Raw genomic sequence first — 25,807 nt, 5'->3', positions numbered from 1 at the left:
AATCCGGGCAGTTCAGAGAATGAGACATTCATATACCCAGCTTTGGTGTTTGCCTACAGACAGGGCTGTGTCTCTCTTTTATTTATATGTTTCACAAGCCTCCGGACAGAGTCTACGCTGCTTGGGGGCTGCATTGAAGTTCTTTCATGATCTGCCTTCTGAGCATCTCTCCAACTTCACTTCCCACCCAGTCCTTACCTGTCTTGCAACATACTCTGACACCAAACTGCCCACGTTCCAGAACTCACCCTGCTTTTTCAGACTTCTCTGCCTACAATCCACCACCTCCATCATTTGGAAGAACCCAACTCAAAGGTCACCTACACCAGGAAGCATCTTCCATCCCCCACTAGTCCCTTCCCTCAGCCCCTTCTGTCCTGGGCATCTGTTTCCAAAACTAACTGCATGTATGGCTGACAGTGTGGGCTGCCTGGAGCCATCACTCACTAGTTGTGTAACCTTGGCCAAGTTTTTCACTCTTCTATCTCCCAGATTCTTCATTTGTACAATGAGGGCAGGAATAGCACTTGTAATAATAGGTTTATCGTATGGATTAAATGGTTGATACTTACAAAGCATTTAAAACAGTGCTTGGCGTATAGTAAGTGCTCAATAAATGTTATTGTAATTATGAATTTGCTCTTCTTTGTTTGCTTATGTGATTCTGAGTGCCTTTGCCTTAAAGACACCACAACGCCTAGCATATGATAGAGCTAATGAAAATTGTGTGTGTGCATAATTTTTTAAATCAGAATCTTCTGTGGCTATGGATTCCTTAGTGAATTCTTTAATAATCCCCAGATGTTACAAATATGAGCCAAATTTAATTTTTTAGATCCCATGAGCAGCTACTGATAATGATAATAAAATCCTATTTTTGTTTAAAAACAAGCTCCAAAACACAATGCTCCCAGTCCATGGTACTCTATATTTTCCTTCATGGAAACAAAACATCAAATTTAATTTGCATTTGCATCAAGAAGTTTTTAAAAAAGGATTTTCATTAAGAGCAGAATATGGCATTTAGGGAGGATAATTAAATGCATCTGAAACCCAGGAGATAAAAAGAGATGAAGAATTTTGTAATAAAAACAGCCTAGCTGGATCCCTTCCCCCTCCTTCTAGGTTCAAAAATTACTGTCCTTGGAAGACAGAGTGGGCTTTTCATTTAGAGCATCACTGAAGGCTTAGTATGGCTTTTGTCTTTGGGAGCCTCCATCTCCTCTTGATGCGTGAGGTTGACATTGTCACAGAATTGGCCTTGACTCCTAGGAATAAAGACAGGCTTAGGAATATTTCATTTCCAACCCCAATTTTCCCTCCCTTCCTTCTCCTCACTTCTCTGTTACAGAAACATTCTAGGTTTCCTTTCTTTTCTTCTTCCTTCCTTCTTCCCTCCCTTCCTTCCTTCCTTCCTTCCTTCCTTCCTTCCTTCCTTCCTTCCTTCCTTCCTTCCTTCTTATATATTTCCCTTCCTCCTTCTCTTTCTTTCTCCCACACCTCTTTTTTCCAGATTGTGTTTCAGAAAGAAAATGTTCCTAGAATATCATCGAACCAGCTAATGGAATGACAGCAATGATTAGTGGAGGCGTGAAGCCCGCCAACATCCCTAGGACAAAATGCCAGCCTCCCCCGTGTCTCTGGTGAACTTCCTCCTTGTTAGCACCTGCCCCCTCCCACCTCAACTCAATACTATCTCTTCACTGGATCCTTTTCCTCTGTTGCCAAACAAGCTTGTAGCCCCCCCAATAATTTTTTTAAAAATGTTTTGCTTGCCTCTTCTGCCTCTTTAAACTACTATGGAATTTTTTTCCTTTCAAAGCCACATTTCTTGAATATGTCACATACTATTTTTGTCTTCCTCACTACCTGTTTAGTCCACAACTCGCTACAATTCACTACTCTGTAAAACAGCTGTCTAGACAGCTGTTCTTAAATTTGGAAGATAATTCAAAATCTCTTTGGCAATCTGGTGGAAGTTATAGACTACTTCATCAAAACAAAATAAATTTTTTTGGTAATTTTTTACAACAAAAATTTCCACATAACTTTAAAGATTAATAAACTTCCTGAAGCTTATCCAGGGAACCCTGTAAGGACCAAAAGATTACAATCCTTTGCTCCAACAAGTCACATCTTCATTTCCATTTTTGAAAGGTTTAGGGGAGGAGCAAGCACTTTGGATTCATACCAAGAACTTGGATTCAAATCCTTCTACTTATGAACTGAATGACCTTGGCCAAATTGCATTGTGTCTCTGCCCATCAATTCCCTCGCCTGTAAAGTGAAGATGGTAATATCCATCTCAGAACTTATGGTGGACATTCCATGTGTTACAACATTTGGGAAACACCTAAGATCGCATTTCACATCTGTGAGGCACTTGGTGGATGAAACTCTTCATTCTTCTTTCCATAGCCTTATACATCTCTCTTTCAAGCATTTGGACTCTTCCTTCTTTGCTTAATTTATTGGCTCTATTTTATCCTGCTGTCCTATCAGCTTAGATGCTTCCTAGGATTCAACCTTGACTGGCCTTGTCCATCCTTCCTCAGAGGATGTTTCTGTTCCCACCTCTTCCCTGACTGAATCTCTGCTCCCTGTGTTCCTATCTCCAGCCTTACTGAAATGGCATATTTCCACCATCACCTGAAGCCTAGCATCAGAAGCCAAACTCACCTCTTCCCTCCAAAATATATTCTTCAATTTCGACTTTCCAATATTTCTCTATCAGTCTCCCAGTCGCCCAGACCTCTGGGACACTTGGCATGATCTCTGCTTCTTCCTTCTTCCTTACTTCATATACAACCAGACACTAAAGTCCTTCAAAGCCATCTCTTTCCTTTCTGCTGCCACTGTCACCTCACAGTAGAGCTTTGCCACCAGCTTCTCTGGTTGTCCCTCCGTTCAGTCCATACTAAATAACACTTACTGCTCTACCTCACCCCTGTTTTGTATCAGCTCCACACTGCCTATTGCTCTGAACTCAACATTTGGGTCCAGGAGTAAAATGAAATCAACCACAAATTTTAGTAACAACTAAAATTTGTTCATGTTCAAATACTTTTTAGAAATAGATTTATTCTGTGGAGGGAAAAAAATCCCAGCTTGTTCTTAACATAAAACCAATTAAAGAGGACAATAAAAATAAGTCTACTTAACAACAACCAATGATGCCAAGACAATGAAAATGAAAATTCTGGTTCTTTGAAAAATTTGAATCACAGAAGTATATTGTGGTTTGCAGACATTGAGAAGAATGCCATGTAGTATTGGCATTATTCACCAAGGAAGGACTACACTGGTACTAAACACATAGCCCAGTACCCTAAACAACTCTCTAGATTAGAACACATGTCATGAGATATTGGAAGTAAATCTGATTTGGGGTTGTCGGCTAGTGGTACTGCCCTACACAAAGGGAGCCTTGAGCAGAAATCTCTATGCATTCAAAGAGACACCAAAGAATGAGGGAAGTGTAGGTAAAGAATCAATATGTAAATCTAAGCATGTGTTCATGCATTTCTTAAAATCTGAGGAGTATTGGAGTATTGTTTTTCATATTGTTTTTCTCACAGATCTGACTCAGGTCATACAACCCCCATGTGTTCTTTCCTGGCCACTCCAAACCTCTCTGAATTCATAGTACCTACTATCTAACCCAGAAATCTCCAACTTCCTCTGTTCATAGGCTCTTAAGTGTCTCCCTTTTTTCTTCATGGTGTCCATTGACCAAAAGACATACCTAATAGTCTTCATCATTTAGTCGTTATGTCCAAACAACTCAATAAATCACATTCTGGCAACTTAGCAGCTGTTTGGATGAAATAGTGCCTGTGAATTAAAAGAAAACAGCTATTTACAATTTTATTCTAATATAATTATAATTACTTACTAATGGATGTATGTGCCTATAGGGCACTGCACAACTTCTCAAATTTAGAAATCAGATTAGACACCACCACCCTCCTTGCCTATTCCACATAGTTTTTTGTACAGTACTTGCATATTTATCACAATAACTGCCAAGAATCCAGCTTTGCAAAGATGTAAGATTAAAGCAATGTAGCATGACCTAATGTCAAAACTATGAACTAATAGTAGCTCACATGGCAGATGATGAGCATTACTGTTTTGTTTTGTTTTTTTATAAAAAAATATCCCATAGTGCCCCTGTAAATTTACTGTGGTACCCTGGGGTGCCTCATCATACAGTTTTGGGATCTCAGACCTAATCTCTGGCTGCCCAAAATTTGGTCATAAGCCATCAGTGTTGGCATCAGCAAAGAACTCATTCCCAACCCCCCGCCCAGATTACTGAATCAGAATATGCATTAAAAAAAAAAAAAAAGATGGGACTCCTGCGTGGCTCAGCGGTTGAGCATCCGCCTTCAGCCCAGGGCCTAATCCTGGAGACCTGCGAACAAGTCCCACGTCGGGCTCCCTGCATGGAGCCTGCTTCTCTCTCTGCCTGTGTCTCTGCCTCTCTCTCTCTCTCTTTCTCTCTCTCTCTCTCTCTGTCTCATAAATAAATAAATGAAATCTTTAAAAAAAAAAAAAAGAAAAAAAGAAAAAAGAATGCGCACTTCAACAAGACGCCTAAGAGATTTGTATGCAGTAAAAGCTTGAGAAGCACAGTTATAAACCATTATTTGTCACCAGATCTTATCCTATGGTTGTGGGATGTCTTCTATTTTGCATATTTTTTAGTTCTTGCACTATTATTTAATCTTTTCTGCACAACCTTCCCAAGCGGACAGTTAGTTGAATGGAGGACAGAGATATCATTATGTTTTTATGCTTTGTGGTTCCCCCAGTGTCCAGCACAGTACGTTGTATGGAGGAAGAGGCTCAAATATCTGCTGAATGACTGGATTCAATCTCTAGGTTTCCCAGACATCCTGGGTAGAGTCCACTTGTGTAGGAAAATTGTTGATAAAGCCAGATCCAATGATACTAATAACATTCTTAGTAGGTTTATTTATTTATTTATTTATTTATTTATTTATTATTATTTTCATTCTTAGTAGGTTTAAAAAGAACATGGCATTTTAAAGATCTTGGGCCTCATATGTTAGTTCTTCAAAAATGGACACATCCCATTATTTGAGTCATGGTGAGGAGAGAATTATATCTTACTATTCAGCTTGATAAGGAATATAGTTATGTTGTAGAGATATGTAGCCCAACACTACAGTGACATGACTATATAAAAATGAAGACTGACTGAGTAAAAGTAGTCAAAAGTTAGGTAGGCTACATTTCCTAAAAACATAATGCACTAAGTATTCCAAAATAATGCTGCCATTTATTAATTGCACTCGTGAATCATTTGAATGCCAAGATCTGCATGTGTGCAAAATGCCATGGAAATTGGATTTAATTCTGTTTGAAACAGCTGTCTCTACTACAGCCAGTCTGAATGTAGCAAGTTCTTGGGAACAAATTTGAGAGAGAAAGAAAGCAGAAAGGAGTCTGCTTTGTCAGAAGGTTCAGGTTTGTCTCAATGCCACGAGGTACTCTCTACTTATTTAACCATTAGAGATATTTCTCCCATCGGACAATCCTTTGCTTCAGTGAGATGAAGCATCATGGTAGCAGAGGCAAGGTCAGTCTGTGATTTCTCTGCAGCCACTCAAGTTGATCTCATACCCGTGAACCACTTTTCTCACCCTAATCAACCGCCTCCTACATGTAGGATGGGAGAGAGGGGAACTCAGATGGGAGCATGGAAGAATGGAATCTTCTAGACAAATAGATAAAAAAAATCATAAACATCCACTCCTTAGCAAGTACTCTTGGCTTAAACTCTGTGACATGTCCCAACTCTCTTTGTCCCATGACCTCCACCACTACCATCATCTCTCAGCTGGATTGCTGCAGCATATCTAGTGCCTTTGCTTCATTCTTACCCATTAATACAGCCCACCTCCACTCAGCACCTTGAGTCATCTCTCAAAACAAAACAAGGCAAAAATGCATCACATACTCACTTGACTAAAACTGTTCAATGGGTCAAATTGCTCATGACTACTAGAATAAAACCTAAACCCCTCCTACAGCCAGCCATACCTTACAGAACCTGGCCACTGGCCACTATTCAGACTTCATTGCATTTCACTTTCCTTGCCATTCACTATGCTCCAGCCACACTGATCACACTTATCCTAGAATAGTCCACTATTTGGGACCTTGCTCTAGCTACTCTTATTGCTTAAAATGCTCTTACCTGAGACCTTGGGGGGAATAACTCTTTCTCATCATTCAGGACTCTGAAAAGAAGCAACCTCATCAGAGAAGTTTTCTTCATACCCGTCCCGTAGAAATAGTTGATCCCAACAACATACATCTCCCTATATATCATTACCCTATTTCATTTTCTTAAATACTTATCCCATCTGAATGGGATCTCCTATTGTTTATTAATTAATATGTCTGCTTTACAAATTATGCTGTCATAAAAATGAATGCTCAAATGGGATCAGGATCTTATCTGTTTTGTTCACTCCCACATTCCTTCAGAAGAACCTGACATAATAGGCACATGCTTGTAAAGTCTTTAGAAATGATTTATTCCTCCTCTCTTGTTTCTAAGAATAATTGAGATCCAGAAAAACCATTGGCTTGTTCTGCATCATATGGGAAGTTAGTGCAAAGCCAAAACTCGGACTCAGTCTTGGAGTTTCTGGGCCACCTCTACTTCTGTTACACCCCCTGGCTGTTCATTCAAAGATAACATAACCTCATCCAAGTAGTTTTAAACAATTGTTCAAAAGAAGTTCAGGTAACTCTGAGTCAGGAATGCCCCATCTTTGGATATGAAAAATGGTCTGTGAAGTTCATCATGCAAACCCTTCTCTGCCAAGACCTCTTTACTTTGCCATACTTCCTTGGGGTATTAACATACAAGTTGGTTTAGACTTCAAGGTGGAAGGCTTTTCTCTTTTTGTTTTTTAGTTTCTTCTTCCATTATTAAAATAAATCTGTTGACGAAATTAACATATCAGATGGAACAACACAACTAGAAATAACTTAGATCTCTGAAGATAATTTATTCATTAGATTAGAACTTTTAAATACAGGCAAAAGAGAAAATAACTATTATTAAAATGTTCCAACCAAATTGCTGCTTATCTTACACTATGCTAATTAGTAACAGCACCCAAAATTCACTCTTCCACAACTATCAGAGAAAATTGGAGATTGGAGAAAAGCTGTGGGAGGGGGGTGAAAGGCAGGGGGTGGGGTGCTACTAGTTATTAGAAAGGCTGAATAATAGCCATTAAGGTTTGAGTTCAAATTCCATCCTTAGGATTTGTGCCCAGATTCTTAATACTTCTTTTCTCTGCCTACCACGCTGAGGACAAATCTTTCATATGTGGATTTAGATTTCAAACAGGATTAAATCCCCTTCTATCTATTTTCTGCACAGCAGACAGAATGATCCTAACAAAGCTCAAGTTCTATTAGGTCATGTTTCCACTTACGACCCTTCCATGACTCCTGTTGCTCTTAGGAGAAAAATGCAAACTCTTTAATGTGAACTACTGGTCCCATTATAGTCGTACACCTGCTATACAAATTTTATCTTTCCCCTCTATTCTCTACCTCAGCCATATTGAATTATAGTCAGTGTTTTGCCTGAGAGCCTTTATAGATGCCTGACCCCTTTGCTGGGATGTACACTTTTCTTTTAAATTTTGGAAGTATTACACAATAGTATATTCTAGGGACTGAATTGTGTCCTCTTCAAATCTATTTATTGAAATTCTAATCCCACAATGTGACTGTATGTGGAAATGAGGCCTTTAGGAGATAATTAAGGTTAAGTGAAGTCATAAGCATATGGTCCTAATCTGATAGGATTAGTGTCCTTCTAAGAAGAGAAACTTGATAACTCACTCTCTTTTCTTCTCTTTCTCTATTTTTCCATATGTGCACAAATAAGTGATCATTGAACATACAGCAAGATAGATGGTGTCTACCTACAAGCTAAGGGAAGCAGCCCCCAAATTAAACCTACCTTGCTGGCATCTTGATCCTGGACTTCTGGTCTCTAGAACTGTGAAAAAAAAGATTTCTGTTGTTTAAGCCTCTCAGTTTGTGTTATGTTTGTTGTTTGCAGCCTGAGTTGACTAATATCTATAGTATTAAAATACAGTGATGTAAAAAAAAAAAAATAGCAACAACAACAATAAGGTACTTTGTGTGTTCCAGGCATTGTGTTAGTCATTTTATATGGATTACCTCACATAATCTTCAAGACAATTCATTGCATAGCTTGTAGCTATTACTGGCTTCATTTTATAGATGAAATAACTGAAGTTCAGAGAGATCATATCTTTCTTTTACAAATGATAGACCTGAAGTCAATAAAGGTTAAGTAACATACACAAGTCACACAGCAGACTTGAGGTGTATCACGGAGCAAGGATTATGACTTGGCTTTATCTGACTTCATGCCCTTTGCATCTAATTGCTACATGACTCAGTGTCTGCCTTAATGAGGATTAAAGCCGTAATGTCCCATGAGGGACTGCTGAATGATTTTGGAATATTTTGCATAGACATATATGTGGTAACTGCCTCAAGTATCTAAAGGATTATAAAAGGACTAGATTTCTTTTCCAAAAACTTAAGCAAGAGCACCTGAATCCATGGCAGGAAGAGTCATAAAATTGCTTTCAGCCCACTGTACCAGAGAATTTTCTAACAGTCCATATACAGAATGGGCTGTCTGGAGACCTGGGTCTCTTTTCATGAGTGGGATCAAGAAGGAACCAGCAATTAATTCAAAGGCAGTATGGAGGTGACCAGACAGCAGATGGTGGTTGAAAACAGATGAACTCTGAGCTTCCATCCAGCTCCAGGAATAAATGGCACTTGGTTTGGACTCTTCATGACCTTATTGTTGGTACAACCATTTGAGTTGGCAAAACACATGGTCCTAAACCAGCCAGACCTGTTTGGTGAAGATACGGTTGCATTTTTCTGCTACTATTATAGCCAGCCTTCCTCTTACTGAATGCCTGAGGGGAGGTACAATGAAGATCCTATTCTTATCTGGGGATGAGTAATTCCACTTGTGGTAAAGGCCCTCCCAGGTCCCCATTCTTACATTCCCCCTTTCCCTCACTTTCTAAAGCCTGACTGCGATGGTGAGATACAACAAGGCTCAGGAGAGGAAAGTTACACTCCCTAGTTTCCATCTCTAATAAGCAAAAGCACAATGACATTATTTTATAAAAGGAAGTGTTATATTTTATTAAAAAAAAGTTTTAGTTTAAAAACTATTGGGGAAGGGGCACCTGGGTGGCACAGGGGTTGAGCATTGGACTTCAGCTCAGGTCATGATCTCAGGGTCCTGGGATCAAGTCCCACATCGGGCTCCCTGCATGGAGCCTGCTTCTCCCTCTGCCTGTGTCTCTGCCTTTCTCTCGTTTCTCATGTATAAATGAATAGAATCTTTAAAAAAAAAATTATTGGGGAAGAGCAAAGGGAAATAAATATTTTTGGCTTCCTATAGTTCAGTTTGCCAAGTTGGCAGCAGATTTATTCTTTTTCTGCAATTGTTTTACTTTTTCACTGTTTTCCCCACACTTAGTCATACAAACCATCAAGTTCTTATTCTCCCAAGAAGTAACACTGGATGCTTTCTTTTCACTTTAGATTGATCAGTTCAGCTACTTTATATTTCACCTTAAAACAATAAATAAAGGTCTTGAGTGCCTACTCTGAGCCAAGATCTATGCCAGACTTTATGATACATCAGTGAGCAAACCGTGGATTCCACCCTGGAGGAAAGCCTTATGGGACTCTTTGGGTTGCAAAGACAAAAAAGATAATTCATTGACTCACATATTCAAACTCAGAAATGGCTGAAACAACAGGAATCAGAGCCTTGAGCACTTTCAAGATGTTCTCTTCCCATCTATTATCTCAGCTCATTTTCCGTTTTGGCAACTCTTCCTATGAAGTTGATACAAAAACAATCAGAACTCCAAGAACTCAAGGTTCCACCTTCCCGAATTCACTGGCCAAGAGAAGTCTCCTCCACACAGTTGTAGACTTTAAAATCCTGGGAAAGAACTTCACTGGTCCAGCATGGGTCACATGCTGCCAGTCACTGTGGCCACAGGGGCAGGGCCAGCTTCATTTTTTTTTTTTAAACATCAGCTTTACTAAGGTATAATTGATATACAAAGAACTGCATGTATTTAATGTGTACAGTTTGATGACTTTGGACGTCACCTACCATTTGTATCTCGTATTAGAGTAGAAGGATATGCCAGGGGAGAGAGAGGAATACTTTCTCAAAAAGATGGAGGCACTGGGGATCCCTGAATGGCTCAGTGGTTTGGCGCCTGCCTTTGGCCTAGGGCGCAGTCCTGGAGTCCCGGGATCGAGTCCCACGTAGGGCTCCCGGCATGGAGCCTGCTTCTCCCTCTGCCTGAGTCTCTGCCTCTCTCTCTCTCTTACTCTAAGTGTATCATGAATAAATAAATCTTAAAAAAAAAAAAAAAAAAAAAGATGGAGGCGCTATTCCCTGAATAAAGATTGGCTACTAAGTGGATGAAAGACCAAAACATACTTTAAGGAGCTTACTAGCTGATAGGAAAGGCAGTCATGCAAGCAAGTAATAACAATGCAATGTTATACATGCTTTAATGGAAGTACGTTCAAGAGTAAGGTGGAGGATCATCAAAGCATGAGAAAGCAATTAATTCTGCCCGGTGGTTTAGGTAAAACTATAACAAGAGGTGACAAGTTCATGGACAAATGAAAAGAGATATGAAAATAGGCTGAAATCAGGTTGTGCTAGGCCTCGTGTACTAAGTTGAGTTTAGACAAACTTCAGTGGGTTACAGGATGGGACTTGAGAATTTTATTCATGGGAGCTGTGTCAAACTGCCCTCACACTGAGACACAAAGGCCCTCCACTGGAACACTACACTTTATGAGCACAGCTCAAGCCCTCTTTTAGACGCACCAATCTTTTCAAGGCAAGGAGTTCACAGTTCACATCCAATGGGATGTGTCCACCCAGAGCCTGTACTCACTCCTACTTCTATATCACAGTCTGGGTGTTCAGGAACTGAAATTCTCTGCTCAAAGTATCCCAAGCCTGCTTTTAGGATTTGGAAGTTGTGCAGGCTTCCATAGATCCATTCTCTAGGCCTTAAAGGTAGTTGTTAGGAATGTGAGAAAGAGCTTAAACATGGAAGCTGGGCTGTTTACAGGTATGTCCGTGAGGCCCTTCATAGTAGGATAGAGCCTTGGGGTAGAAAAGGAGGGGTTTGGGGAATGGGTTGAAAAACCCATTTTAATTCTTGTTTGAGGTCCTGCAAATGTCAGAGGTGGGCCTGAGTTATACACTATCAGGTTAGCCAGAAAACTGTGGGGAATTTTAATGGAAAAGAGTGGAAGCAGAGAGGAGCAAATGATTGAGAGATATTTCTGAAGTAGGCCTTACAGGATTCAATAACCACAGTTAGTGTGAGGCATAAGAACAAAAAAGAATGAATAAAAGCTCCAGTTTGCAGCTTGGGTGATTGTAATGTCATAACAAAATGGACAATAAAGGAAGAGAAACAGGAGTAGAGAATAGATAATATTATGATAAAAATTATTTTCTTGTGTTTTCACTATAAATGTGAATTACTAATGTCCCTTTGGAGAGATAGTAATAATCAATATCCCCTTTGGGGAAGGAAATGATAAAAATCAATAAAATAGAGAAGAGAAAAATAGAGACAATCAATTGAAACCAAAAGCTGATTGAAAAGATCAACAAAATTGGCAAGCTTTTAGCTTAGATTTACCAAGAGAGAAGAAAGAAGACTCAAATAACTAGAATCATAAATGAAAGAGGGAATGTTACTACCAACCTTATAAAATAAAAAGGATTATAAAGGAATACTATGAGCAATTGTATACCAGTAATTAGATAACTCAGATGATATGGACAAATTCCTAGAAAGACACAAAGTCCTGAAGCTGACCTAAGAAGAAATAGACAATCTGAATAGACTGATAACAAGTAAAGAGATTCAATTAATAATCAAAAACTACCCACAAAGGAAATCCCAGGCCCAGATGGCTTCACTGCTGAATTCTCCAAACATTAAAGAATATCGAGTACCAATTCTTTATAAACCTTCACAAAATAAAAAAGGAGAGAACTCTTCTGTTATGGTTTTTTTAATGTGTCAAATTGACTGTGCCACAGGGTGCCCAGATAAACATTATTTCTGTGTGTGTATGTGAGGATGTTTCAGGATGAGATTAGCATTTAAATTGATGGACTCAGTAAAGAGATGGCTCTCCCCAATGTGGGTGGGCATCATTCAACCCTTTGGAGTAGAGAAAAAGGCAGAGAAAGAAGGAATTCATTCCTTCTACTTCCTGCCTATCTACCTCATTATTGATAGAATAAAAAACAAAATCCACATGATTCTTTTAATAAACACAAAATTTGACAAAATCCAACACTTGTTCATTATATAACACACACACACACACACACACACACACACACACACACATCTAGGAATAGCAAGGAGCTTCCTCAACCTGGCAAAGGGCATCTACAAAAAATCCACAGCTAACATGATACTTAATGATGAAAGATGCTTTCCCCTAAGGTTAGGACTGGACATTTTTCCTCTATGATTAGGAAAAGACAAGGGTGTCCACCCTCACCACCTCTATTCAGTGTGTCCTGGAGGTTCTAGCCTGGGCAATTAAGTAAGAAAAATAAATGATGGCATGATCCTGTGTAAAGGAAATCTTAAATAATTCAATAAAACGATCAGAACTAATAAATGAATTCAATAAGCTTGCAGAATGCAAGATGAATATACAAAATTAAATTATATTTTTATATGCTTTTAACTAACAATCCAGAAATGAGATTAAGAAAACAATATAACTAACAACAGCATCCAAAAAAATAAAATAATTAAGAATAAATTTGACAAAACTATTGCAAAATTAACACTCTGAAAACTACAAAGTATTATTGAAAGAAAAAAAAGATCTAAATAAATGGAAAAGCATCCAATATTCATGAATTGGAAAATTTAACATTGTTAAGATGTCAATGCTCCACAAACTGATCTACAGATCTAACATAATCCCCATCAGAACTCTAGCTGACTTCTTTTTGGAAATCAATAAGCTGATTCTAAAATTCACATGGAATTGCAAGGGATCAAGAATAGCCAAACAATTTTGAAAAAGAACAAAGACAGAAGACTCAAATTTCCCAATTTCAAAACCTACCGCTAAGTCGTGGTAATCAATACAAATTGTAGTAGTAGTACTAGCACAAAGATGTACATATAGACCATGGAAGGGAACTACAAGTCCAAAAATGAACCATTGTCACAGTCAACTCATTTTGGACAATGGTCCCAAAACCATCTAATGGGAAAAGAATAATTTTTTTAAAGGAAAAGCTGAATATCTACATGCAAAAAAAATGAAGTTGGATCCTTACCTCACATGAGGCATAAAATTAAAATGCAACAAAGCCTCAAATAATAGACTAAAACTTTTAGAAGAAAATATTAGGGTAAGTCTTCATGACCTCAGATTTGGCAATGGGTTCTTAGATATGACACTGAAAACACAAGCAATAAAAGAAAAAACACAGATAAATTAGACCTCATCAAAATTTTAAAATTTTGTGCTTCAAAGAATATTATCAAGAAAATGAAAAGACAACCCACAGAATGGGAAAAAAAAATTTGGAAATCAAATACCTGATGAGGGACATGTATCTATATATAAAGAGCTCACACAACTCAATAGGAACAAGACAGATAACCCAAATTAAAAATGGGAAAATGAAAAAAAAAAAGGAAAATGAACTGAATAAATATTTCTCCAAATAAGATGGATATACAAATAGCCAAAAGCATATGCAGATGCTTGGCATCATTAGTCATCAGGGAAATGCAAATCAAGCCTGCAATGAGATACGACTTCACACCATTAGGATTGCTAGAATTAAAGTCAGATAAGAACGAGTGTTGATGAAAATGTGGAGAAACCAGAACCCTCATACACTGCTAGTGGGAATGTAAAATGGTGCAGCCACTTTGGGAAACAGTTGTAAACTTCCCCAAATGGTTAAACATAGATTTAACACAATATCCAGCAATTCCTTTTTTTTTTTTTTAAAGATTTTATTTATTTATTCATGAGAGACACAGAGACAGAGAGAAACAGAAACACAGGCAGAGGGAGAAGCAGGCTCCATGCAGGGAGCCTGACGTGGGACTCGATCCTGGGTCTCCAGGATCACACCCTAGGCCGAAGGCGGCGCTAAACCGCTGAGCCACCCAGGCTGCCCAAGACCCAGCAATTCCACTTGTAGGCATACACATAAGAGAAATGAAAACCTATGTCCCTATAAATTTGTACACAAATATTTGTAGTCAAAAGGCGAAAACACCCCAAACGTCCAACGAATAAATAAATAAACAAAATGTGTTTTGCCATCTACACAATGGAATATTATTCACATATTCATAAGAAGGAATGGAGCACTGACACATGCTACAATAAAGATGAACCCCAAAAACTTTATGCCAGGTGAAAGAAGCTTGACACAACAGACCACATATTACGTGATTTCATCTGGATGAAACGACCAAGTCTAAAAGGACAGAAAGTAGATTAGCAGTTGCTTAGGGCTAGAGGGGATGGAAGGACAGGGAGGTCATTGCTGAAGTGTATAGGATTTCTTTAAAGGTGACAGAACGCTCTAAAATTAACTGTGCTGCGGGTTGCTCCTATCAGTGCATATACTAAAAACCATTCTACTATGTTCTTTAAATGGGTGAAATGTCTGATATGCGGATTAAATCTCAACAGAGCTTTAAAATGTTTTTAAAGGCAGTTTGAGGGAAAGGAAAACAAGCAAAGATGCCAAAGTTGTAAGTTACTCTGCAACCGAGTACACAAATGATATTTAGGTATCAAACTTCACAACTTCTCAAAATTTTAAAAATGAAAGGAGTTCTCTCCAGTCCAACTGCCTAGAGGGAGGTAACCCCCATTCCCTGGCCTCATGTTTCCACGTGGGGACTTCTTGCAGTGTAACATTCCTGGCCTGTCTGAACCCCCTCTCCCAACAGGAGCAATTTACCTGATTGGTGAATTTGAAAATGGAACTGAGCATCCTGTGTCTCGTGTAGCTGGGCCTGCCCACAGAGAGGCATTTAGCAAGCTTCTTGTGCCAGACTTTGCCCCTGCTCTTGTGGCTGGGAGCTGAGTTCTTTCAGTTCAGGGGAGAAGATGTAGAGAAACTAGGTGATGGCACAATGGGGTGGTTTTATTTATTTTTTTATTTTATTATTTTTTTTAATAGGATAGTTTTAAAGCATGTCTGCAAGTTCTTCAACATTCTTCCCATCAAGAGGTGGAGTGTATATCCCCATCTGTTGAACTAGCTGGGATTTCGTGATTGCCTTAATAAGTAGAAAGTTGTAGAAGGGGAGCAGTGTAATTTCGAATTAAAAAAGCCATGTGGCTCTTGTTGGTTTCTCTTAGGACACTCACGTTGGGACGCTTCAGCCACCATGAAAGAAGTCCAGGTACCCGGAGGTGACCATGTGGTGAGAGTGTATGGGAACAGGGGAGAGATGCTGTTCCAGCCTAGGTGCTAGACCTGCGAATGAATGCTCCTGCTCCCTGCCACCACCTGACTCCGACCACATGAGGTACCCTCCTGAAAGTCACTGGGTGGAGTCCAGCCAGTTCCCACATCATGAGCAAATTAGTGGTTAGTATTATTCTAAGTCACTCATTAGGGGTGATTTATTAAATTTCAAAAAAGAAATCTGGAATACACCCATTTTCTATGCCAGTAGAGAATTAAATTTACTAATAATGAAACTTGATCTCCCTTTACCTGACCCCTCTTTCTTATTTCTCAGTAAAAGTTGATTCCAAACTCAGAAGGGAAAATTTGTATTTAGGGGGCTCCTAAACCCTACAACTTTATCTGCCTAATATAAGAATTTCTCTGCCCTTCTCTGTGGCCCTGGATGGGCCTCAGGCCCCTCTGCTTGATTCTCTCTAGTGACTTGAAATGTCCCTGTAAACATTCAACTTAGAATGGCTCTTCCATAAAACATTTTTTTAAAGATTTTATTTATTCATGAGAGACACAGAGAGAGAGGGAGAACATATGAGAGACACAGGCAGAGGGAGAAGCAGGCTCCATGCAGGGAGCCGGACGTGGGACTTGATCCCGGGACTCCAGAATCACGCCCTGGGCCGAAGGCAGGCACTTAACTGCTGAGCTACCCTGGGATCCCCTAAAACATTCTTTCTTCAGTTGATCGAAAACCCCTTAAAGCGGCGCTGAACAAACTATCTTCTACATTCACACCTTTCAAGCCTTTCACGGCAGACATCACCTATTTCTTTAGTTGGTTACCTCTACTTCCTTCAACTTTTCCTCGTCAAACTTGAGTGTACATCAGCTGGAGGACTTCTTACCACATAGGTTCTTAGGCCCCCTCCTCAGGGTTTCCTCTGATTCAGGAGGCCTGGGGTAGGGTGGGCGAATTTGCTTATTTAACAAGCTCCCAAGTGCTGCTGGGGCTGACATCCAGGGCCTGCTCTCTGAGAACCACTGAGCTTGAGAAACCAAATGTCTAGGGTGGTGAAAGAGTCCTCATGCTGGCTGTGCTATGTTCCGATAAAATATAAAGGTCCCCAGTAAAAACCAGGGTCCTTGCCTGTGTCACACAGTTGCCAGGTTCTATAGCCTGACTCCGCAAACAGTCTGGGGTTATGGAGACAGGAAATATGGCTTGAAGAGATTTGTCTGTGGACTTCATCTGAGTGTTAATATCCTCTTTCCAAGTGGCATGAGAATCAAACAGAATAGGATGGCTGAAGACCGTAGCAGAATCCACTAACCCATTTCCTGTTTGTTCCCTTGGCATACTCCTGTGCTTTCTAGGAGCTCTGATAATGCAGAAGTAAAAGCAAGAGGGTGACAGGTACTGCATGCTTTTTGTGTACGTATGGAAGAGGCCACATCCCTGAAAGAGGAGAAGATCCCTCTTCGTGGCTGGGACCATTATTCAGAGCCTCAGCTGCATTTGCAGAAAAGGGTAAGGAGAGCCTTACCTCACAGGTTGCCGTGAGGATTAAGTGAAATTAATATATGCAAAGCTCCTAGAAACAGACTTGGCATGCATTAATTATTATTGCTGCTACTATTATCTCCTCCGTTTTAAAGATGAGGATTGAGACTTAGGAAGTTTGAGGAATATACCCCAAAACCTCACAGCTGGAAACTCGGCAATCCTGCCCCTTAGTCAAACAGAGGGATTGCAATGAGGATGCCCGAATAAAATGTGCAAATCACACCCCTGACACCATGGCCTCCACCTGTGAAAGGCATGGCTCGTGGGTCACAGCACACAGCTCTGCAGAGCCCAGGCGAGGCTTCCGAGGCCTCCTGCAGCCCATGCCGGGGCTTGGCAAGGGCTGCCTGGAAAGAAGCCCAGAGACAGACCTGCTTGACCACACCTGCAGTGGGAACACTGAAGCTGGGGATGCTTCTAGAACGTTATAAAATGAAAGGTCCAAACCCGATAGTAGAAACCTGGAATGGAAGGCTTACGCTACCTACAGATAAGGGAGGAATCCTATAACGTTCCCTCTGGCTCCTTCTGGCTCCTTCTGGCTCCTTCTGGCTCCTTCTGGTTCCTTCTGGCTTCTGTTTCCCTGACTCACTATGGCGATAAAGTCAAAGAAAGGAAAAGCCCTTACTGCCCTTCTACCTTTGGTACAGGCCAATCATTTCTTCGTAATTTTTTTTTTTTAATAATAACTTTGTATTTCAAAAGGCACGCTTCGGTGACTCAATTTTGTCTAAGGCAAACCTCACATAAAATGCTTCCTGATCAGCAGCAGGAGCTCCATTAAAACCAAATAAAAAGGGAAACGTTTTAAGGATCAAAGCAGATGAAACATTACAGAAATGCCACCATCATATTCAAAGGTCCAGTAATTCCGCAGAGCGGATCCCCGATTCTTTGCAATGGTGTTAGAGAAATTAATTGTTTAATCATGATGAAGACGTTGGCTATAAGTAATATTAATTAATATTGCCCTGGGCCTATATTTTATTCTTCTCCCACACTGAGAAGGGGATTATTATGCATCGTGAAAGATGCTCTTCAAAGAGACGTTTTAGCATTCTCCCCACCGCTGCCCCGGCACCAGGCACACAGGCACTGTCTCTCACCCTTATTCCCTGACTTCCCAAGCTCTCAATCGGGTCAAGGCACGCACATGCTCCTCACTGCGTGCCGGGCACCGTTCCAAGCACTTCACACACATTAACTCATTTAATCCTCACCACGATCCAATAATAAGCTTTTACCTGAGAACCAACCTGGGCCCAGGAAGGTCAAACGACTTGTCTGAGGTCACACAACTAGAAAGTGGCACCATCCCATTCCGAGCAGGTGTGATGATGTGGCCTGGAGGGTGTATCATGTGAAGTTGCGTGGTGAAGCTCTGGCTGTCTGCAGAGGGCCTTCCCCCTGGGAGTGAGTTGTACCCAATTGCACACATTATCTCAGATCATCCCTCAGGGACCCTACAAGGAAGGTTCTAGTACTTCTTTCCATTTTACAGTTAATAAGAATCAAGAGGAAAGAGGCTAAGCAACTTGTTATAGCTGCACTGTTAATAGGTACATGAGGGGAATCAGGCCTGGCAGTGGACGCCAGAGCACCCCTATGAGGTAGGCTGTATTGGAGAAACTTCTAGCTCTATTCCTGCTGTGTGTACTTCATCTCGGACATGATTCCCTGTTTCTGGCTTTCCACTGCTACCACTGCTGGTTGGTTATGTGGATCATAAACAGTTTCATTCAAGTATTCCAACATTCACCTCCTGAGTGCACTGCGCAGCTGCTCCCAAGGCGAGTCCAGACACACAAGGAAGTCTGCCTCCCTCTCCGACACCGGGATCAAGGTCCTCACCCAACAGTCAGGCTTTGGTCATGCTCACCACCAGGCACTCTTTGGACCCCATACATCATCAGACCTGCCCAACTAGGACTGGTGTGCCAAGGGACAGACAACTTCCTCGTTGGTTGGTTCTTAACCTAAGAATTTGCATTACCCTGGCGATTAAATTGTCTTGCCTACACACCAGGAACACTCATCTATGACCGAGTCTGGACCAGAGAATGAAACGAAGTTTAATTTTAAGTAAGGAGTAGAGGGAGAAGGCGATAAAACGAAGTGCAACAGAATTATTAGTTTCTCAGCTCTTCAACGTAGTTAGCATTTGGTGGACATAAATGTTCTCTGGAGGTGTTGGAAACCAAAATACTTGAATTCCAGGGGTTTGTGTTAAGGGCTGTCTTAGAGACAGTCTCTCTCTGTCTCTCTGTCTGTCTGTCTCTCCTTGTCTCTCTCTATGAAGCAGCATACCCCCGTTCATTTCCTGATGTGGAGCTCCCAGGAGTTGGAAACAAAATGTTTTCGATGGATGCCCTTTATCTTTGGAATCCCTTCCTTCCTGGACTGGCAGAGACTAAATCTCTTGGCCTTCCACAAAGCCTGTTCCAAGGTTTGTCTTTTTAATTGAGCTTCCGCTTAAAAATGCTTAAGACTATTTGCTTACTACTGACAACACAATGAAACTTGGTCATCAAACAGTGCTAGGCCCTCATTTTTTTTTTCTGACTCTAACAAAAAGATCCAACTCAATGCTCACTTAACTAGTAACTATCCCCCCTGTTGCAATTTTCGATTAAGGATTCTGTTCTCAGCCCCTAGTAAAAGGCTTTATGGTGTGATTTGCTTTGGACTTAATTTTGACTCTCAGAGGAGTGTTTAACCCCTGGTAAGAAGAATGCACAAAGAGAAAGCCTGCAAGAGTGGATTCCAAAGGCCAGGCTAAGTCGAATATGGGCATCAGATGTGAGTTCCAATCTCCAGAGCCTCCAAAACAAATGATAAGGCATAAATTAATTTTACAATATTTTTATGTGAATGAGTTTAAAGTTTTAGGAAGTTTTCCCTAAGTTTATCTTGCACTAAAGAATTAAAATACCATTTCATATGTCCAGGTTTGAGCAAACAAACTGACCTAAGATCATTAAATTTTTAGAAAAAAAGATTATATAAACACAGATTTTCCAAAAGCAACATGTTTGGTAACTAATGAAGTTTATTTTCTCCACTGAAATTCATTTTATTGTGTGTCCCATTGTCCTAGTAAAACTTGAGTGAGAAAGTCAAAATACATGGTGTAATAGGAGGAATATGATATTTTGCTGATCTGGCTGGCTTTCCTTAACTCTTGATTTGCACATTTCCAGAAGGAAATGTTAGCCAGTGTTGGTCACTGCCTATAAAACTAGCCATCCCTTTTCCGAAATCCAATTCTTAAGCAGGACTGGACTTTGTGTTCCCACCATTGGTCATCAGACCGCTATTTCCCGGCACCTGTCAAAACCCAGAGGTGGTTTTTTAAGCCACTAAGGTCACTTGTGGTGATCCCGGGCAGTAGGCAGGAAGACCGTGATGTTTGTCAGTCAGAGTATGCTCTCATCTTGGCTTCTGTGCTCCTGCTTCCTGCCCACTTGCCCTTGAAGGGGTTCCGGTGGAACCATGAGCTAGTGAATACAGCTTCTACAACTCAGATGCTAGCCAGACTCCAGTTCTTGGATTCTCAATGACCTCCGGGCCTCTAGCTGGCTGATTTCCCCGGTCCTCCCTCCCATCCAGGTGTCTGAAATGACAAGTTACTATTTACTTAGCTCCCTTTCCTACTTTCAAGAGAAACCAGTGGGTAAAATTGTGCCAGGTGGTGCTGTTGATAAACAAGTTCTAATATAAGATTTCCTCCTGGAACTCCGGCTCCTTTTCTTCTGGATGATGACTGAGGTGGGAGGAAACTTGGCTCTGCCTTCTAGAGATTTTTCCTTTGATAGCTCATCTCCATGCCTCATAGAGTGACAGGAGAAAGAGAATGGTAAGCTGGCTTTGCAGGAGTCCCTGAGGTGGTTTCATTCACCCTAACCTCACCCAATTTACTGAATCCCTGAGGCCAGGCCACCTCCGCCCCTGAATGGCTGGTCTTAGGATGGTGCCCATATGACTCAGATTCCACCAGCAGTGTTCCTTCATCCACCACAGCCCTATAAATTCTATCTCTTAGATCTTTTGCACATCCCATCAGGATATTTCTTATCTCTGTTCTTGGACATAGGAAGTACTCAACAGATATTTTTGAAAGTTGAATGAACTCTACTTACTGCTTTCCAGCTTTACTAATAGCCCTTTATTCCAGAATTAATGCATCAATCCAGTAACTGGCCATCTTGTTTCTGAGTTCCATGAGAGATAGTAGAGTACACAGGAACTCTACTAGTAGAGTAGATACTCTACTAGTAGAGTAGATAGTAGAGTACACAGGAACCTGAAAAATAAATATCAAAAATATTTAAAATGTGAGGTTGACAAATGTATAAGGTGCCATGGGGGGCACTGCATTGTAAATAAAGACAGTGAAGATATATTTTGCAAGTAAGTGGACATACAGCTTAATTTATTAAAGCATTTGAAGCCAAAAGGTTTAGCAGTTAAGCAATAAATGTGAAAGTCATGTAAATTTTTTCATGAGAGACATCTGCAGGCAGATGTAGGAGGTCTGACTCTGGTTATCTACCACAATGACTGGGGGCTGAGGGAGCTACTTGTCTTTGGTTCTTGGAAACCAGGGCTATTGCCCATTCTAAAACCCACAGGGCAATCTTGCATCAAAAATAACTGCACCCCTCGAAATGTCAATAATGGGCCCCCACTGAGAAACACTGATGATTTTTAATGTTCCTTCAATCGGTCTGGACTCCTAAACTTAAGTGGACTGTAGAGATCTTTAGAGACTCAGAAAAGAACTTGTGAGGGTAAGTAAATATTTGGATTATACAATTTCATAGAAAAAAGTTCAACAAAATGGGTTCACTTCCCTGGAAGACAAAAAAGGTGACCTGAGAAGTGAGTCTATGATGATGATACAGGATTGAGGAGTGGGGGGCAGCTCTGACCAGAAAATTCTCTATCTTCATGAGAGAAGGATGCATTGTCATGCTGGGAGGTCAGGAATTACTTCGGCTTTCTTGGCAACAAGGTTTCTAAGAAAGGAGAATCTATATCAGGTTCCAAAAGGAAAGTGGATACCCAGGTTGGAAGGGTTTGAAGACAAACAGGTTCTCATTGATTTCGGACAGTTCAAGTGGGATCTGGCTTATAGAAGAGGGAAGAACATTTAGGTAACTTCTGAAGTCCTTTCTAGTGCTTCTGTTTCTATGGATACACTTATTAGGTTACTACACGCTACGATTTGCTACCAAATTGACAGACTGGAGAGATGAAGGTGGAGGCACAACTTCCCAACCACCCTCTCCCCCAGTACATCCTGTGCGCCTCACCCTTCAAAGTGAGTGAATCATGAGGCCCGACAATGAAGGGTGCAGTGGGAAAACTGGAATCTAGCCCAGCACTGCAGTGAAATCCACTTTGATTTCTCAGTAGAAATAAAAGAAATAAAAAGAAAACCCACAGAAAAGGGCCATTAGGGGAGAAAACATTTGTCACTGTGGACAGAATAAAAGTCCAACCAAATGAAATAAACGCCTGTGGAAAAAGCCATGTCATTCTAGGGAAAGTACGATGTTCCTTCTCCCTTGCTCTTCATTTAGTTTTCGTCCACTCAATGTACTGAGCTTTACCCTCTCCCCGTTTATTTTCCATCGATGAAAGATGCATGGATTGAATTCAGCCTTTGGATAGGTCTTTGTCGGGAAGACCTTTGTACTTCCAAAATAAAAGTGTTTAGCTTGGTACTATCTCAATGGCAAAACATGTACTTCCAGAATAAGATGCTTGCTGGGCTAGCATGCTTTTTTATTGAGTAAGAAACAATATTGTTAGCAATTTTTCAAGCTGTTAATATACACATATTAAACAGCAACAACAACAACCCTGTTCTATCATTATAAATCATAGGGTGAGTACCCCTTGGTGGAAAGAAATGAAAACATTCTGGCCACTGAGGCTTTCTCATTTAAAAGCTGTCATAGTAATAATACTAGTTGATATTGACAAATGCAGTTTTGATTTTTTTAATGTTTCAAAATATAATTTATCCACAGGCGTCTAATTGATAATACTTAACAAAATCTGATATATATTCTAGACACTCAATATAAATTTACTGAATATTCAGTTAGAATTTATGAACACAAAAATAAAGTGTGCCTTAAGCCAATGTGGGGGATATTTCATTTTTAATATCCTTGTAACATCCTACAGGGTATACAGTAGTAAGTATGAGAAGTAGCATATCTATCTACCAATGAAATAAAAGGCTTATAATCTATGCAAAATCTATTCCAGAATAAGACTATTATCCACTTTAAAAATACCTCTCAAAATTAATAATATCGTCACTAAGAGAAATTTTAAAAAGTAGCACGAACCTTAAGACCTCCAGCGGATCAGAAGACAAGTATGGTCTCTGGAGGATCTGGTTGAAACAATATATTCACAAAAGTCTTTTAAATCGAAGCTGTTCACAAAGGGAGTCCCGAGGAAGACGGTGTGGCTCTGACATGCCAGTCGCTTCTGGAAGGAAAGGAAAGCACGCTATTAGGAAGTATCCAAGTACCATTACTGCCGGTCTCAGCCATCATGGGGTCTCTAGTAGCACCTACTGCTATTATTAATATAATGGCATTAGTTTCTGCTACCTTATACTCTCAAAATCTTATTCATAAATGGCAGGGTGGGACAGTAATCTCTCAGGCTTGTATCTAAAAGCCTTTGAAGAATAAAAGAGTATTTTACTAACTCTACTTTTCCCATCATCTAAGCAGGGTGGGACTGAAGACTTGTGCATGGAGAATGAGCAGAGAGGCAGCGATGCTGGATTCACGGAGTGCCTGTCAGCACAGCAAGAGGCTGTGCAAGGGGCTGTGTGTGTGTGTGTGTGTGTGTGTATACATATATACGCATATACATACAGGCTTTTTAATCTGAACCACAGGACTGCAATTGGAGTGTCCTGGCTCCATTTCACAGGTGAGAAAACTCAAGTACAGACTCCTGAGGTCAGGCTTAGAACCCGGTCTGTCATAGCCCGAAGGCTTCAGGGCTGGCTCTTTCCCTCACTTCACTCTGTGGCCTATGTGATTTAGGAAAAATATTTCTAAAGAAATGTTTCTAAAGACAGGAGAACAGACAATGCTGCGATTTCTTAAATTAATTCAAGTATCGTTAAATTCAGATGTTTTCTTTCCTGATTTGCTTTAGTTTTATATATAGTAATATCTTAATTCAGTCACAGAAATACAGACCCCTGGTGCTAGGCAGGGGCGGTTTGTCTCTCATCTCTGCTCTTTCTGCAAAGGCAGGAGGCTCGCTGGAAACTCCGTAGGCCCCTTGTTGAGATGGTTATGCAGGCTGGTGTGTTGTGTTACGTCAAGGAGAGAAGCCTCCTTCTCTGGTGCTTCAGCCTAACTCACTGTTACTGCCCTGAGTCAGTGAAAGAGGATACTGCTTTTCCCTAAGGGTGCTCCTGCTATGGTTGGAGCTGGAAGCCACACTTTCTGTGGCACCTGAGAGCTACTGCTGTATCTCCTTGTGGCCACGTCCACCTGAAGGTAATGGGGCAAGGCTCACAGGGCACCATCTAGGTTTCCATGCTCACTGTTAGTCAGCTAAGTACACATTTCCCAGATGCTCCAGTGCCAACACGGCCTCCCCCCCTTACAGGGTGTCTCAGGGTCACTGCCCACCAATTAACCACTTCAAAATCTCCCTCAAAGGTCCAGCTTTTAATGCCACTTATTTCTGAGTACTGGGACTCTTAGTCCCTATCCACATTGCATTTGGGAAGTTCCTCAGAAAAGCTGGAGAATGATGGAGTAAGAAGGTCATGTGTAACTGTAAAAAAAAAAAAAATTATTTTATTTTTGGCAACAAAAGCTGGAGTCATGAATAAAGAAACAGGGGAAAATGATTGATAGCATTTTCAGAGTTCTGTAGGGCTGGAGCCTGGGATTATTACATGGGGGAAAAAAGAAACAGAGCCGAACTGAGCCGAACAAAGCCAGTTTATCTTTGCATAAAAGAAGGAAGAAGAGTTTGACAAAGAACAGGGGAAAAAATATTTGGACCATAGGATCTAACCTAAATGACAGGGATAAAAATAAATAGAAACTCGTAAAACCTCATAGAGTAGCATTCTGTTTTCTTCCTATCACTCAGAAGCAAAGTTTCAGGTTCTATGCCTAAACATGTAGACCCTGTTTCCCATAAAATCTAAATGGCAATTTTCAAGTACTCACTCAGCCACTATTGGCTGCTCATTTATTTATAAGTCAATCAATAAGTCAGAAAACTCTAGGAATACGGAAATAAGCAAGGTAGTCCTCCCTCAAGTGTGTTAACTTTCTTGGAAGAGGATATAAGTAGGATGTCAAAATTATAAGAAGGGCATACTAATAAGTGCTTGAAATAATGGGGTCCGGATCCTAAGGATGCTCTTGTTTCATGACTTACCAGTGATATGACCTGGGGCAAGGATTTTGACTCTTTACCCTCAGCTTTCTCATCCACAAAATGCAGAAATGATATACTTCCCATGCAGGTTTTTGTGACCATTAACTAAGGCAACCTATATAAAGGGTTTAGCGGGTTGAGTGGCGCACAGTAAGAACCCATTAAATGTTAAGGACTTGGAATAT

General features: G+C 40.5%; 1 long non-coding RNA gene across 1 annotated transcript; it reads right to left on the bottom strand.

Moving 5' to 3' along the window:
• Nucleotides 1-908: 908 nt before the first annotated feature.
• LOC140596723 (uncharacterized) lies at nucleotides 909-23,685 on the bottom strand. Its single transcript, XR_011998625.1, has 7 exons — nucleotides 23,540-23,685; nucleotides 21,314-21,477; nucleotides 9,859-9,969; nucleotides 8,024-8,062; nucleotides 6,230-6,272; nucleotides 3,746-3,834; nucleotides 909-1,268 (listed from the first exon to the last, which is right to left on the bottom strand). It is a non-coding gene; the product is annotated as an uncharacterized lncRNA (long non-coding RNA).
• Between the last annotated feature and the right edge of the window lie 2,122 nt (nucleotides 23,686-25,807).

Source organism: Vulpes vulpes, unplaced genomic scaffold, assembly GCF_048418805.1.
Source record: "Vulpes vulpes isolate BD-2025 unplaced genomic scaffold, VulVul3 Bu000000631, whole genome shotgun sequence".
In the NCBI taxonomy this organism is placed as follows: Eukaryota; Metazoa; Chordata; class Mammalia; order Carnivora; family Canidae; genus Vulpes; species Vulpes vulpes.
Note: the sequence above shows the minus strand (reverse complement) of the source record. Positions and strands in the feature narration are given on the sequence as shown.